At 42.1% G+C, this 15,848-nt stretch overlaps 1 protein-coding gene and 1 pseudogene across 3 annotated transcripts in view; one reads left to right on the top strand and one right to left on the bottom strand.

The window, feature by feature from the left end:
• Positions 1–15,848, top strand: part of DMD (dystrophin) — a 2,362,317-nt gene that overhangs the window by 2,117,949 nt on the left and 228,520 nt on the right. The gene's annotated exons all lie outside the window — the stretch shown is intronic.
• On the bottom strand, positions 10,786–11,116 carry LOC307095150 (large ribosomal subunit protein eL33-like; annotated as a pseudogene). The gene has a single exon. The product of its transcript is annotated as a large ribosomal subunit protein eL33-like (transcript).

The raw sequence follows: 15,848 nt of genomic DNA, 5'->3' as shown, positions 1-15,848 counted from the left end.
CTGCCTTCATCAGATCCCTGGTTAACTCTTTGTTTTGTTAAAGCAACCCAAAGCGTTTATAGTGTTTCCTTGCTACATGGGCTAAAAAGTCTGTTGGCATCTTGAAAGTTGCCAAACCTTCATCCCACTCCCCCAACTCACACACTTAATAAAAAAAATTAGGGGGAAAAACTTTAAGCACATCTGATAGTTGCTGACATTTTACTTAACGGTACTCTAATCTATTCTACCTCCTTGGGAGATGAAGGATGAATTTGAAATGTGAGTGGGCCAATAATTTAAAGCCTCAGATTGGCTTAAAGAAGCCATCATGATAAAAGTCAGCAAGAAGTTTGCAGGTACGATGTGAGATGATTTTCAGCCTAAAGCTCTCTATCGGGTAAAATCTCAGGGCAAAATAATTGAGCCAATTTCTTCAGTCACGGGCTATCCTCGGTGTTGGAAATTTGGGACAAATGCCATCTAATCTATCAGTGATTCTGGTAACGCCTCCATAAATTCAAAGATAGCCTTTCAAGATGTCCACAAAAAGCCATCACAGTGATGATAATTATGCTCTTTTCTCAAAACCTATTTCTATTACCCTGAGCCCATATTTATATTCTCCAATAAGACCTTAGATTTATTTGCTTCAGGTTATCCTCAGTAACAAAATTTTGTATTGTTGGTTCTACATGTCCATTTATTTGAGCAAGTGAGGAAGCTTAGGAAAGTTCTCAGTTTCTGTGGTGGGAATTTATACGTCAGAACTGGCTCATATTGGCTTGAGAGAGCCAATTGTCAAATATAGAGGAATTGTGAGCCAGTTGTTAAACCAACCTTTGGTAGCTTGAAGTCAGCCATAGGGGGAGTTTACCCCACAAAAATTGGCAAATACTGTAAATCAAGGCTTTCTTTTTTTTTTCTTTTTTGTATAGCTGCTTTACCAGAACACTGCCAAATTTATTTTTCAGATCACCCAAGTCCCTGGAGGGAAAGCTAAGGATCCATATATCTACCTGCCTTATATAGGGTGACCACAGGTCTTGGTTACTCTGGGATGTTCTTGGGTTTAGCCCTGAAATTCTCATGTCCCAGGAAACTTCCTCAGTCCTAGGCATACGAGGATGGTTGGTCACCCTAGACTCAGGTAAAGTTCTGTGGAAATAGAACCCTAGACGAAGGTTCTTGTACAAGTAACTTGTCAGGAGAGCAGCTCTTATGTGAAGGAGAGTAAAGGAAGCAGGATAAGGTAGAGGGAATGCTGGTCAGGAAGTCAAGTGAGGAGGTATAGACTAACTTCAGACTGATCCCACAGGCTGGAACACACATTGTACCATGGAGTTGGCCCCATGTTTAGGCAAGGGAGCTGGGATTTTGCTCCCCCATGCCAGTCAATTATTGGCTATGGATTTCTGGGGAGTAGGGGACTGCAAGGCAGTTCCCATTTTATTGAGGAAGGTTTTTCTGGAGACCAGAACAATGGGCTCATACCAGCCAACACTCACAGCGGCTGGAGATGGGTGTGAGCATAGGGGAAAAAGGGATCTAAGTGAGACATTAATAACATTAACCTCTCCCAGATTTTATGAAGCTGCTTTGGTACCCCATACATAATCTGGCTTTAAAGCTAAGTGGTTACATTAGTTTGATCACTAACCACTCCTTCATCACGGACCTGCATGGAAATTAATCCAGTGGCATGGCAGAGATGAAACAAATGCCTATTTCTTATTTCATCTTCCTCATTATGGCAGTCCTCTGGGCCTCGTGGGGACCTATGGCAGGGAGACCAGCACCACAATTCTAAATCAGTTTCATGGCACATGGGCACTATTTTAGTGGAATGCTGGGTCTGAAAGGTATATTTTTACACTTCCAAGAAAATAAAGGCATTTGTGAGTTTGGCCTAGAGTAGCTTTTTGTCATCTGTCTCAAAATATAAAGCTTTGCACAACATAAATGGGGAATCACATCCCTATGGGCAAAAATCATTACTTTCGTTTTTCCATTTGGATGTTTTCCATTTTCAGAGCACAACCAGTTTGGGATTACAAAATAATTTTTGGTGAGAACTTTGAATTGAGGACAAAAGGCATTTTTATTTTTCTGTAGACTTAGATGAACTCTTCCTGGTTTAAAAACCATTCTCTTGGGCTCTTTAAATATACTTTCAGATATCAGCAATGATAATCATCTTGATTTCAGTCTACTGCAAATACTGCCTTGTTATGTGCTATGTCTCCTTAAAGCTGTAAGGAACAGGAGGAATAAGCTTAGGTGATGAGGGGTATTTTAATGATACCTGGGAACATAAGAAAGGACGGGGAACAATAGTCACCATGATGCCTATGGTGTTTGCTTCTCTCTGTATATGCCTCTGCTGCTATAGACTTCAGACTGTCAGAGTATAATGGCTACTCTCTCCTCTCTACTTTATGACTTCTACTACTACATTATACTCCTGTTTTCTTCTCTAGATCTCTGACTTTTTCACTTCCACAACTCTCTACCATCTACATTTCTCTCTGTGTATTATAATCAAACTCTCCAAGAAAGAGCATCTGATTGGGTCAGCTATTTCCTATCTGTTTCAAATTTAAGGCCACCTCATAGGCCACAAACTAGGCTGTAAAGCAGGTTTTCTTGACCTGGGCACAATTGACATTTGGGGCCAGATAATTCTTTGTTGTGGGATATGTCCTATGCATTTTAGGATGTTTAGCAACACCCTTGGCTTCTACTTACTACATGCCAGTAGCAACCCTCTCCCTCCGTTGTGACAAACAAAAAATGTCTTCAGACATTGTCAAATAGCCCCTGGAGGGTAAAATTGTCCCTGGTAGAGAACCACTCCTGTATACCAACCCCTGGACAAGGTGTAGCCATGGCAGTGGAACACCAAGTAGAATGACCTATGTCTGAGGAATTATCTGAGACTACTTTTCTACCCTCCACATCCTCTTCAATGAAAATGAGTGTCCTCAGCAGACAACCTTTAACTGTCTTTCCCTTAAGAAATTGTCTCGGTAGCCCCACTCAAGATCACCCCTCTTCTACTGGCAGCTCCTACTCAATGCAGGAGTACCAAGTCCTGTCCATTTGGGCCCAACTCAGGAGAACTCTAACATTCTAGCTCAAGAGCTCCTGTGCGATTGACTAAGACTATCACTGGGCCTACATCCCAGCTTGCCTTCCCCCTATTTCCATTCCTGCTTCCTTCTTCTCCCTTCCACAGGTGTTGATCCCAAGGACACATCTTACTAAATATCCTGCTCTCTAAATATGATCCTAGAACCTGCTTCCTGAGGAACCCAATCTGTGAGGAAGCAATGTAACTGACAGTCATTTAGAAGCATCTGAGAAAAACGCATTCTAGTCACTGGGTCATTTGTTTTACTCTTGCTTTCATAATGAGTTTGATAATTTTGTCCAGTATATGTAGTGATGATCATTAAGGTGCCTGACCTCATGATCTCCATTAATAGGTAAGGACTTTTGGGACAGCATAAAATTATTTCATCTTCTTGCTTTACTTCTTAAGCTCAGTAGCACACATACCAACGACAGGCAAGAATTAGAATGTAGAAAGAAAGAAAAAACAATCAGAATGAAGGATAGTTGGTAAAATATCATAAAAGGAAATGGGTTGGAATGTGAGCACCATAAGGGTAAAGGGCATGCATTGCTCTTTTTTATTTTTTATTTCATGCATCTAACACATTGCAGATAAATGCAGAATATGCCTTGATTAAATGAATAACTGGGCACTCTAAAGGTTATTCCCACTCTAATACAATAGGAAAGAACTTACTCTAGTGCCTAGTCTCATACCCTGAAAAAGTTATGGGCTTCACTTCATTTTTAGCTAAGAATTGGTTCATTCTGTCACTCAGCAAATATCTACTCAATGAACAATATAAGTAAGATTCTGTTCTAGGTGCTGAGGAAACAGCAGTAAATAAAAGAAAATCTTCTGTCATGAGATTAATTTTAATAAGAGAAGACAATTAGGTCATGGTAAGTTTGATAAAGCAAGCTAAAGGTAATTAGTGAAGAGTACTCTTTAAATAAGGCAGTCAGCGTGGTGACATTTGAGTAGAGAAGTATGGGAGCAAGCCAGGAAGATGGGAGCAACGGGTTCCAGATAGAGAAAACAGTACATGCAAAGGCCCTGAGGTGGGAGCATGGCATAGAGGGATTGAGGAACAACAAGAAGGCTAATGTGACTGAAGCCGAGGAAGCAAGATGATGAGTGATAAGGTCATTGAGCAACCAAGAGCCTGGCCAAGTAGGGCCTTATTAACTATGGTTAAAAGCCTTTGGAATTAGTTCTTGAAAAGAAAGGAAGAGTTATGAGGGTTCTGATCTAAGAAGTCACATATGACAAACTGTGCCTATTAGCATTCATTCATTAATGTATTTATTGACCAAAGCTAGGCCCTTAGAATAAGAAGATGAGAAAGACAGAATCCTGGCCTTGGGATACTCAAATTCAAACCAAAAGAGATAGACGTATATAAAAAAAAATCATGACCTTCCATAGTTCTGGTAAATAGTGGGGATAGAATGGAAGGAGTAATTAATTCTACAGTGAAAGAAATGAGATATTCTATACAAACTAGTATTAATGCACATTGTCACTAAGGCTACATGCAAATCCAAGGTAGAGGGTATTTCATCTGATAGAAATCTAGCAAAGACTGCTTCTGATTGCTTGGCCCTTGATTTCACTTAGCAAGTGTCACAATATGTATTTGGTGATGAGAATCAGGTTCTCCCTTCTACTTAGTCATTCTTATATGATAAATATCCAGTTTTACATGTCACCTCCTTATAGCCCCTTTGTCCAGAAAAGGAATTTTTTTAATGTGTGTATAATGAATATAAGTATAGGTTTTACAGAGTGCTAATGTTTTAATGAGCTAGAAATAGGCAGACAAGAGAGAGAATAAATGGGGGCATTTTGACGTAGAAAGAGAAAATCTGAGCAGGAAATGTCTGGGGGGGTGCGGAATTGGAAGAAGAATGGAATAGAATGAGCTCATTTGTGGTGTAAGTTAAGGACAGAAGGAATTTATTTTCAAAAGGTAAAAAGTGAGAGTTCACATTGTAGAACTTGACCTAGGCCAGCTATCAGGGGAAAGTGAATGATTCAATAGACTTGGCCCAGGAGGTCTGGAGCAGATACATCTATTAGAGGTGTCAGGGGAAGAGAGAAAGTATTGAACCACTTCAGTTATTCCTAGAGCCCAATACAAAAGCTCACCAGAAACTTTTCTATCTTAGGGCAAAATAAAGGACAACAAGGCTTAAGTCTTAAACAGAACAGATCAGATAATTCCTCTAACATGAACCAACCACACTAATTTAAATTTAAAAAAAAGAGTACATTTGGTAATGTGAGATTTAATTTAAAAATCAGAACTAAATTTAGAAATTAAAATGAAAACATCTTGTTTTGTTTCCTTCTAAAAATTCTTAGCTGTTCATTTTGAAATCCTAAACAATCTATACTAATAAAACAGTAATGTGCTAATTAGACCAGGAGACCTTCCAGAGACCTTCCGGACGTCCTTCTGGACAAAGCCAGGGCTTTGGCCAGCCTGCAAACCACCCCCAAATGGCCCTCAGCCCCTCGCTCAGGACTGCCACATTCCCCAGCGGGGACTCTCACCCAGATGGGGCGTGGCCAGCCTACAAAAGACCTTCAGCCCCTTGCCCAGGCCCACCCCACCCCCAGCAGGGACCTTCACCCTGGTGGGGGTGTGGCCAGTGTGCAAACGGTCATCAGTCCCTCGCCCAGGCTGACCACGCCCCCCAGTGGGGACCCCCACCCCAATGGGGGCATGGCCGGCCTGTAAACCACCCCAGGCCCCTCGCCCAGGCCAGCCCCACCCCCCAAAGGGACTCCCACCCTGATCCGGGACCCCCTTCAGGGCAGACCAGCCAGCCCCCACCCATGCATCAGGCCTCTATCTATACTAATAGACTGGGAGACCTTTCTGATGTCCTTCCAGACAAAACCATGGTGGCGGGGCCAAAGCAGAGGCATTTAGGGGTGATCAGGCCAGGAGGGGAGGGCAGTTGGGGGTGATCAGGCCAGCGGGGGGGGGGGGCAGTTGGGGGTGAGAAGGCTGGCAGGGGGGTCAGTTGGGGGTAAGCAGGCTGGCAGGGGGGCATTTGGGGGTGAGCAGGCTGGCGGGGTGGGGCAGTTGGGGGCAATCAGGCCAGCGGGGTGGCAATTGGGGGGGAGCAGGCTGGCAGGGGAGGGCAGTTGGGGGTGATCAGGCTGGCAAGGGGGGCAGTAGGGAGCAAGAAAGCTGGTAGGGCGGGCAGTTGGGGGCGATCAGGCCAGCGGGGTGGCAATTGGGGGGGAGCAGGCTGACAGGGGAGGGCAGTTGGGGGTGATCAGGCTGGCAAGGGGGACAGTAGGGGGCAAGAAAGCTGGCGGGGGGGCAGTTGGGGGCGATCAGGCCAGTGGGGTGGCAGTTGGGGGGGAGCAGGCTAGCAGGGGGGGCAGTTGGGGGTGATCAGGCTGGCAAGGGGGGCATTAGGGGGCAAGAAAGCTGGCAGGGGGGGCAGTTGGGGGCGAGCAGGCTGGCAGGCCAAGTGGTTAGGGGCAATCAGGCAGGCAAGTAGGTGAGCAGTTAGGAGCCAGCAGTCCCAGATTGCATGAGGGATGTCAGACTGCCGGTTTAGGCCTGATCCCACAGGGATCCCACAGGGATGGAGCCTAAACCGGCAGTTGGACATCCCCAGAGGAGTCCCAGATTGGAGAGGGTGCAGGCCGGGCTGAGGGACACCACCCCCCCACACCCCAATGCACGAATTTCGTGCACCAGGCCACTAGTACTAATATAAGAGGATAAAAAACAATTGACTCATACTTGACAGCGGCATTAGAATGTGAAAGGAAGATCTGTCTCCTTTCATGTTCTACTACACTGAGAACTACATAAAATTTTTAAGAATCAGAGAATAGCTGGAAGAGGAATTATTTACTAGCGTTTTTTTTCTAGGCTCATGTTTTGGTAGTAGTTTCTAAAAATATTTTTGTTGATTTTTAGAGAGAAAGGAAGGGAGAGAGAGAAACATCAATGTGAGAGCGAAACAATGGTTGGCTACCTCCTGCACACCCGCTACCAGATATCAAGCCCAAAACCTGGGGTTGTGCCCTGACCAGGAATCAAATAGGCAACCTTTTGGTGCAAAACCTACACTAGCCAGAGTTTTGGTAGTAGTTTAATTGCTTTAGGTCAGTGGTCGGCAAACTGCAGCTCGCGAGCCGCTGTTTGCCGCTCTGTTGACTAATGAGTTTGCCAACCACTGACCTAGACTCTCAATTCCAATAATTACAGGCTATTGTTGTTCCTTGTGATTAAGCCCTTATCCCAGTGGTCAGCAAACTCATTAGTCAACAGAGCGGCAAACCACGGCTCGCGAGCTGCAGTTTGCCGACCACTGCTTTAGGTAGTAGTTTTTAATAGTCAGTTTAACCCTAGAACCATAGAGTCTCTCTCATTTGCCTGGTTCACCTGAGATTCCTCACACTGTCAATAAGTTAGTTAATGGAATAAATATCCTGCTAACTTACCACATTAATGATGATAATAATAGGGGTAGGACTAAGAATACAGAAAACATTGAGCACTTTTTGCTTTTAACACTGAGGAAGCATTTTACATGGAATAACCTGTTAATCCTCACAACAACCCTATAAAATAAGGATTGTTATTGTCTCCATTTCACAGAAGAGAAAACTGAGACTGACAAGTTTAATAACTTCTAGAGGGTTGCCACTATCACTCTATCTTCTCCTCTATCCCTCTCTCTTATATTAAAGTAAAAAGCTTCTTTTCTCATGCTTATGGATATAGAGGTCAACTAGAGTTTAGGTAATCTAGATAAAGTTTGACTGGGAATCTCTGCCTCAGGCTGCAGGTTGGCTGGGTTTGGTTCCAGGCTGCAAATTCAGTTCAGAGACTATCTCTAAATGTGTTGGGTTTTGAAGGCCACGCTGAAGGATCAGAAGCCACTTGGGACATGTGCTTGTGGCAGATCACCAAAGCATAAGTGAACAAGCCTCTGTTCATGTCACGTCTGCAAAAGCCTCATTGGCCAAAGCAAGTCACATGGTCAAGCCAAAGGTCAGGGTCTGTGAACCACACTGCCCACCATGAAACTATCGCTAAGATATAGATGTTTAATTCTTTAACAATGGAGTAAAGAATTGGGACCAAAATTTCATCTCTCCCATTCCTTTCATTGTTGCCATATCCTTCATTCTTTCTGACTCCTATCTTGCTTTCTAAATAGATGTACATCCCATCTATAGTCATTTGGTTTTTAATATCCGAGTTGCTCCCTACCGTCTCAAGTTTCAAATTTTACTTTCCTTGAAATTTCCCTGGTGCCCAATACAATGCCTTTCACACAGAGTATTCAGCAAATGGTGTTTACCTGCCGTCTTTTAAAATCACATCTGGAGAGACACTAAAGGCACCTGGCAATATTGCACTGACTTGTTAGTAACCCGACTTAACCCAAATGGCCTGAAGATTGCAGCCACTTTTACCTGGAGGAAAGTTCAATGGTAATGGTCAGCCAGTTCTTTTCAAAATTATTCAGAAATTCCACAAGCATAATTCAGTCACAGCTCTATTTATATAGACACCTATTCTCCTCCATCTGTCTTCTTTCCTAATGTTCTAAATAGCCACAATAAGGTTCTTAGAATTTTGTGTAAGTCAGTTTGAAGGAGCATTTCTTTCATGAGTAATGCAACCAAATATTGTTTATTACACTTTGTGGGACTGTGCAGCCAGCAGCACAGAGTAGTAGATATAGCGTTTATCTCTGCAACTCAGTCACCTTGCCAAGTAGTTTAATATGAATTCTTGACTTCCCCTGATCAAATGTAAGCCTGATACACTACATGACTTGACAATCCACTGACAAATCCAATGGTGTGGTACAGATGGTCCCTAATTTACAATGGTTCAACTTGTGCATTTTCTACTTTACAGTGGCGGGAAAGTAATATACATTCAGTAGAAATCTTACTTTGAATTTTGAGTTATGATCTTTTCCGAAGCTGGTGATATGTGGCATGATACTCTGTAGTGATGCTAGGCAGTGGGAAGGAGCCATAGCTCCAAGTCACCTGTTTGATCACGAGGGTTAAAAAAACACAATAATACTCTACAGTGTATTGTGTTGCCAGTGATTTTTGGGTATTGTGTTTTGTGTTTTCACATTCCGTTATGCCTACAAAATGCTCATCTGTTTCTCATCTGTGAGAAGAGGAAGGCAATTACTAATGAGATGAAACTCAAGATAATTGCCCAACTATAGGCTAATTTAAGTGTTCTGAGCATGTTTAAGGTAGGCCAGGCTAACCTAAGTAAGTTAGGTGTATTATAGTAAATGCATTTTTGACTTTGGCTATTTTAAACGTACAATGGGTTTATCGGGTCGTAACCCCATCGTAAGTGGAGGAGCATCTGTATTCTGTTCTCCATGTGTGATGGTCTCAGAGCTTAGTGTTATCTATCTGACAGCTCATATAATATTTACAGGTTGTTATTCGTGAGGAATTTTAGTTAGCCATAAAGATTTTCACAGCTATGGCAGACATTAGAGGTCTCATTCATCACTCCTGTGACCTTCCCCTCTGAATGTAGCCCATCTGTCTCTGCTGTTGAAATCTTTATGGAAAAATCTTCCTATGTTTGAAAGTTTAGTAAGTGATCTTAAAGTTTTTATTGAATCTTTACTTTTGATATATAGTATAGACATATAAAGCACTATTCTTATTTTAATGTTTTGAAAAGTGTTAAATTTAACTTGGCCTTTCAGTTAAATGACAGAAAATGTAATCTTGCTGCAGGAACTATATGCATCACATCAAAAGGAAATAGAAATAATACAGAAAGCAATTGCAGCCCTGGCCGGTGTGGCTCAGTGGTTGAGCATTGTCCCATGCACCGAAAGGTCACCAGTTCGATTCCCAGTCAGGGCACATGCCTGGGTTGCAGGCTCAATCCCCAGTAGGGGGCGTGCAGGAGGCAGCTGATCAATGCTTCTCTCTCATAGTCGTCTCTTTCTCTCTTTCCCTAGCTCTCTGTAGTCAATTTTTATTAAGTAATTACAATGGAGAAATACGATATGTACATACCTATATGTATATATTCAGCATTAATAATGACATAAAAACTTAAACACTGTATTATAATCTTAATTATGACCTTAGGAAGTAAAAAAAGAAGCAGAAATAAGTTTTTCATGTAATTTACTATTATGAAGAAGACCAGAAGCAAATTCTATAAATAAATTATTTGAATGGGCTGGTTTACAGAACAGGAAAGAGGGAATGACTAACCTTACATGTTCTCCTTTCATGGACAACTTCTCAAATGGTTGGTTAGGACCCAATTCTACTACTTTCTCTCTGTCTACCCCCTCCTTCAATTTTTGTGGTCTGGTTAGGCCTTCACCACTCTTGTGAAATTGCCCTGTTGAGATAACCAGGGATCTTGTGGCCAAATACATCTTCCTTTTCTATAGCCTTAGTCCTTTGGAACCCATTGGCATTCATACCTCACCATCTGTCTGCCCTTGTGTTTATTGTACTTTATTGTAGTTTCTGTGTTGTTTTTGATGGCTTTTCTATTGCCACCACCTTTTTAGGGCATCCCCCAGGGTATAGCTCTCTTTTAACAGCCTTCTTTCCTTAAACAGTCTACCTATTTTCTTTTTTTATGTGAAAACAAATCTATTTTATTTATTTACTCTTCAATAAGTTTAAATCTTTAAGGGGTACCGCATCACACAAATTCTGTGTCCAGTAGCCTTAGCAGGAAGGTTGCTTTGGAATATGACTCAAACCATGCCACTATTTCCATGAGCACAAATTACCTTTCCCCAAATTACTCTGGTTTTGTTCACTTTGCCACCAGGAGTCACTGTGTTGTTCTTTGATTTGGACACATAAGCACATCTCTTGCCTAGATAGAACTCAGTTTCATCTCAAACATAAACACCTTCAATTTTAGGAAGATCATGTGCTCCCTCTGGTTCTGGAGACTCCACTTACAGCCACACAAATGGCCTTAGACCACAGCCTTCCACACATATTTTTTTGTTATAGAAGTTCTGTTCCCAGCGGTCTCTACCGGCTTCAAGATGGCGGAAAAAAGCAAGAGTACATCCATTTTCATAGCTTCAGCTATCATCTTAAGCTCTTGTCCTTTCACTTGGGTTTCAGTGAAAGACCCACCTTCCAAATATTTTAACCTAAATATATAATTTATCTGAAATTTACCTTATAGCTATTTTTTTTTCTGCCAGTGAAATTCCCAACTGCCTAATAACTAAGCCTTAGAAGTTGAGAGTCATCTGTGATTTCACACTTGCACTGGGTAATTATCGAAATCCACTCTCCTACCTCTAATCCATTGTATATAATGTCACAAGAACAATGTTTTTAAAAAATATATCTTTTTTATTGATTTCAGAGAGGAAGGGAGAGGGAGGGAGAGATAGAAACATCAATGATGAGAGAGAATCACTGAGCGGCTGCCTCCTGCATGCCCCACACTGGGGATCGAGCCTGCAACCCAGGTATGTGCCCTGACCAGGAATCGAACCATGATCTCCTGGAAGAACAATCTTTTTATATTTTCATTATCATAGTCCTCTGATTATAAAACAGTTGGTGGCCCTCTATTTCCCATTGTATCAAATATGAACTAATCTGTTCATCATTTATGCTGATGAATAGTGAACAGATGGTCTACCAACAATGAAGGATCTCTTCAGTAGATACCATTGGCTTAGACAGTCAGATGTATAAAGAAGTACCATAAGCCCAGGCAATTAGATGGTGTTCAAAGGCATTTCTCTCTGTCACACTTTATACTATACATATGTGGTACATTAATAGTAGTTAGGAGTGGCCTGGCCGTTATTGCTCAGTGGTTGAGCCTTGACCCATGAATCAGAAGGTCACAGGTTCAATTCCTGGTCAGGGCACATGCCCAGGTGGTGGGCTCAATCCCCAGTAGGGGGCATGCAGGAGGCAGCTGATTGATGATTCTCTCTCATCATTGATATTTCTATTTCTCTCTCCCTCTCACTTCCTCTCTCTGAAATCAATATAATCATTTTTTTTAAATAGTAGTTAGGAGTGGATCCAAGAGTTGAAGACAAATGCTCAGGTGAAGCAAAGAGGTTGATTCTAGGATTACCATCATTCAGACAACATCCCATAGATATGTGATTATGGACATTATTTGTATGTTAATTAATTTATTGCAAAGCAGTTTCATATCTACTTTCTCATTTTATCCTGACACTATTTTGGGAAGGGAGATATCATTACCCCCATTTTTTCATGTAAGAAAAAGAAGGCTCACAGGGAAGATAACACTTGCTTAAGTTTGTGTAGTAATGGTGGAGTCAGGACTCAAATCCAGTTCTGAAACTGTGTTCCGGACTCTTTTCACTTGTTCCAGATACCCCTCAAGACACTGAGTTGGGCTTTGAGGTAGAAAGCCAATGTACTGAGTGCCTCTCTGAACTCAAAAAGTTTACAATATATTATGGAAGAGAGGGTATAAGAGGCATGTTCTCAAATAATCCACTGTATCAAGCAGTATATCTAACATGCCTTGAGAATTGTGCCAACTAAGTGCCATTTACCTGTGGAAAATGGATTTTTCTCTTTCCATCTGGAACAACAAAGAAAGACTCCTCCTCGTAAGAGTGTAATTGTGTAAAATGCCTTTAAAATGTTCATAGCCTTTCATCAAATAATTATACCTCTATGAATTTTGCTTAAGAAAATTAACAAAAATGCATGCAGAGATTTGTCTACAAAGATGTTCATTGCAGCCTTACTTATAACAGTGAAAACTGGAAACAACTGATTTCTTCAAGAAATTATGGTGCATCCACCAATGGAATGCTGTTCAGCCATTTTAACTGTGAGCCATAGATGCATTGGGTGAGTGGGAGTAGTTCCATGAGAAGCAGGTTTAGCTGTATGTAACAGAAAACTAAACAAGGGCTTGCACAAAGTAAAACATCTTTTTCTAGCCATTGAGTCTGCTCACCAGCTCAACCGGCTGGCCACAAGTACCAGGGAGTTAATGACATGCCCCCAAACTCCAATAGTATCTCTCAAGAAATAGTAAATAAATATTCCAGTTCCCTTGCCCCTGGGAGTTGGGGACAGGGGAACAGATAACTCTGAAGTGTATTCTACAGTGAAGCCCTCAGCTGCACTGAGCCCGAGGTACCCAAAGCAATAATTCATCTTTTATCAATTTTTCTCCCTTCCCTGTCTTACTACCTGATCCTCTACCAGTGCTTCCTTGAATTACTGCTCAAATTACTTGTACTCACATCCTTGTCTCCATGTCTGCTTCTGAGGGATTGCAACCAAGATAGCTTCCATTCTCCTGGTTTCTAAAGTTCCAACCATTCTCACATCCATGTTCCAGGCAGGAAAAAGGATGGGAAAGGACAAAAGCTGCCTCTCAATTGAGTCAACCCATTTTAATGTACTTTGACCCTCCACATGCCCTCTCCACACTTCCCTGCCTTGCTCTGGGCCTTGAGAGGTTGTCCTGTTTGGGCTGCATGAGTGGGATCTCCAGCCCCCTGGCTTCGAGTTGGGCTCAGCCAATTGAGACCTGTGGTAGGAGATAGTCACATGACCTCTTCACCAGTACACATGCATATTTGTTCATTTGGGAGAGAGCAGGGTCTCACTTGCTCTCCCCTATTTATCTCTCCCTGCCATTCCTAGTCCTCCTCTTCCTAGTTCTCTCTCCTTGCTCCTCAGACCTAGGGGTGGTAATGGCTCCCTGTTGTTATTAAGATTGTCCCTTGTGATTCTCCACACCTTGTACAGACCTTTGTGACCAGCCCTTTTACTAAACTCTATTCAACTTACCCAATTTGAATTTGACATCTGTTTCCCACCAGGACTCTGACTGGTACACTAACATTATAATATACTAGAGGCCCGGTGCATGAAAATTTGTGCACTCAGCAGGGGTCCTCAGACCGGCCTGCACCCTCTCATAATCCAGGACTCCTCGGGTAAGGTCCCTAGGCCTGGACTGAGATCAGGGCCTATCAAGGCTTTCCTTTCCCAAGCTGCAGGCAGCTGGCCCCACCCCCGCCACTGCCACTGCTTGCCATCTGTGCAGTGCTTCCCCCCCTCCCCTGCCACTGGTGGCCTCCCTCTTCAGGTGACAGGCTGGAGTGCAATGGCTTGGCTGGCCTGGGCCTCCCTCTTTCTTTGCTGGGGGGTGTGACAAGCCCTGCGAGTGGCCGTATGCCTATCTGATCACCCCTAACCATTCGCCTACCTACCTGATCACCCCTAACAACTGGTCTGCCTACCTGATCACCCCTAACTCCTCTGCCTGCCTGCCTGATTGCCCCTTACCGCTTGCTTGGGGGCGGGGCCAGCACTGACTTCCGGTTGGTCAGCCTCCAGTCATTACTGGTTGTTATGACCCAGGGTTTTTATATATTAGGATGTTCATCTAAAACCTGATCTCATTAAATAATAATGTCCTTGAGGGCATGGAAACTCTTTCTTCAGAACACCACACCCTACTCCACCCCTACCTGCAAATACCTAACACAGGAACATACATATAATGTGTGTTCAGTAGATACCAGTTGATTGATTTTAATGCAGGAATGTTAGATGTGCTCATTGGAAAATATCCCCAGAGACTAAAATGAAATGCAAAATAGCAGGAACTAAGTCTGTCGTATTTACTGCATTAGTGCCAGCACTTTGCACAGTGCCTAGTGCATAATAGGTATTCTACAAAAAATGTGTTGCATAATGAGTGAAGTGATGTTAGGTATTGTTTTGTTTCTTTAGGGACTGAAGCTCTGTTTTTGTGTTTCAGATGAAAATCAGTCTCATCTTAGTTCTTTGGAAATATCCTCTCTGAACTGACCAGATTATTTAACTTAGACATCTAGAACAGGACCAATGATGGAGATTACAGATCATAGGGAGACAGATTTTTACCAGAATAAAAGAAAGCTGTTGCTAATCATCACTAAAGCCATAGGCAATTCAAAAGAACCCCTCTGAGATCTGGTAACAATGAAGTTGTTCAAACAGCTTCTGTAAAATAATTTGGTGAATTTGATGGAAATAGTATAGAGGATAAATTTAGATAATAGATATAGTATAAAGAACTTTAACTATATGACATTACAATTAATCCCTTTTAAGATGTATTTATTTACCAAGTTTGGCAAATATTTATAGACTACCTGTTTCATACCACACATGATAAAGTACAAAGACTAGACAGATCTGGATGCATTCTTTGCTAGCTGCATATGACCTGGGCTAGTTTACTGACCATTTCTGAGCTTCAATGTCTTCATGTGTAATATTGGAATCACATGACCTCATAGGGTGTTTGAGGGGTTACATTAAGAAGCATACAGTGCAGGGCACCTAGAAGACATGCAACATGTATTCTCCATTTCCTGAATCACCTGACTCTAGTTTGATTAATAACAAAAATTAGGCTCTAATACTTATTGATTTAGGACCTTACACATACTACTCCATGTGATCTTAATTATCTCATTATCTGCAAAATTAAAATAATACCTCAAATAAGCTACTTGAGTTCATGTTTCTAGTACATAAGGGTTTTCCTATCTCCTCCCCCAACACCTCTTCTAGATCAAGCATTCTCAGTGGGAATGATATTGCCCCCAAGGGGGTGAAAATTGGTTCCTGAGGGACAAAAAACTTACTCTTTTTATGTAAAGCACAGATGCATACCATATATAACCAGATATATATTACT

This window comes from Cnephaeus nilssonii (genome assembly GCF_951640355.1).
Source record: "Cnephaeus nilssonii genome assembly, chromosome: X".
NCBI lineage: Eukaryota > Metazoa > Chordata > Mammalia > Chiroptera > Vespertilionidae > Cnephaeus > Cnephaeus nilssonii.
The sequence above is the reverse complement of the archived record's forward strand: the minus strand, read 5'-3'. Positions and strand labels throughout refer to the sequence as shown.